Raw genomic sequence first — 1,559 nt, forward strand, 5'->3', positions numbered from 1 at the left:
AGTGTTTCGATACATCTAGTTTTAGTAGTTATACACCTAAGATATTTTAATATTATTTTAATCCACCTTCAAGCCAACCAATCACAACTCACCTTACACCCCTAAGACACTTGAAGAACGAGAAGATTGATGGTTTAGAATTCACAATAAATCCTCGTTGCAAGTATAGTTTCTAAACCAAACAATCATCCTTTCTTACAAAAATTTGGTTGTCACTTAAGCAAACCCAATAAAATTTATAACCGAAGTATTTAAACCCCGGGTCATCTTCTCAAGGAGTTTCCAGGCAGTATGATTTATTATTGGTTATGTAAAAAGATATGTTTTTGGGTTTTTAATGTATAAGATAAAAAGCGAGAATAGTAAAGGGCAAGAAAGTAAACTATAGGAATCAATTTAAATAAATGAATAAAACTCTTGGCAAGGTATAAGAAATTGAGGTCCTATCCTAGTTATCCTTATCAGTGTGATGAGAATTAGATTTTTGCTCCCACTTTTAATTAACCCTTACTAAATAAAGGAAGGTCAAGTGGACAAATTAATTTGATCCTTAGGTCCTAATCAATTCCTAAGAAAAGACTAGAGTTATTGGAATTCAAATCAATCAGCAAATTCCAATGTTCAAACAACAGCTGAGTTTGATAACTTGAAGAACTGAAGATTGATGGTTTAGAGGTTATGAAAACTCTCGTTGTAAGTATAGTTACTAAACCAAGCAATCAACCTTTCTTACAAAAGTTGTGGTTGTCACAAGTAACAAACCCCTTAAAAATTGTTAACCGAGTATTCAAACCTCGGGTCGTCTTCTCAAAGAATTGCAGGGAGATGTTCTTATTATTGGTTATGAGTCTTGTAAACTGGGGTTTTGAAAGTAAGGAAGAAGTATGTTAAATGATAAGAAAAATAAAATAGTAATAATAAAATAAACTCTTGGCAAGGTATTAGAACTGAAAATCCTGTCCTTGTTATCCTTATCAGATGTGATGAGAATTGGATTTTAATCCCACTTAGTTAAGTCAAGTGGACTAATTAGCTTGATCCTCAAGTCCTAGTCAATCCCTGTGGGAGGACTAGCTTTAGAGAGATCTAGATCAAGTAGAATCTGCCAATTTCAACCACTCCTGAGTTTGACAACTCAAGTGTTACCAATTACCTAACCAAAGCCAAAAGGAAGAAAATATCTAAATTAAATTAAAAGCATTAATATAAATAAAGCAAAGCAATCTTAAATCTGAAATACCTCAAATAATATTAAATAAAATATGCAGATCTTAACATGAAAAGTTCATAAGCCAATTGGGCAATATATCTAATACAAGCATTGAAGCATCTGAAAGTAAAAAGAGGAATATAAAGTAAAAGGAATATTAAACATGGGATTGAGAGTCACTCCTAAAACTAAGAGAAATCCTAAATCCTAATCCTAAGAGAGAGGAGAGAACCTCTCTCTCTAAAAATTACATCTACTCCTAAAATTATGAATTATGAGAGCCTTCCATGAATGGATGCATTCCCCCACTTTATAGCCTCTAATCTGTGTTTTCTGGGCCGCAAACTGG

Source organism: Arachis ipaensis, chromosome B06 (genome assembly GCF_000816755.2).
Source record: "Arachis ipaensis cultivar K30076 chromosome B06, Araip1.1, whole genome shotgun sequence".
NCBI lineage: Eukaryota > Viridiplantae > Streptophyta > Magnoliopsida > Fabales > Fabaceae > Arachis > Arachis ipaensis.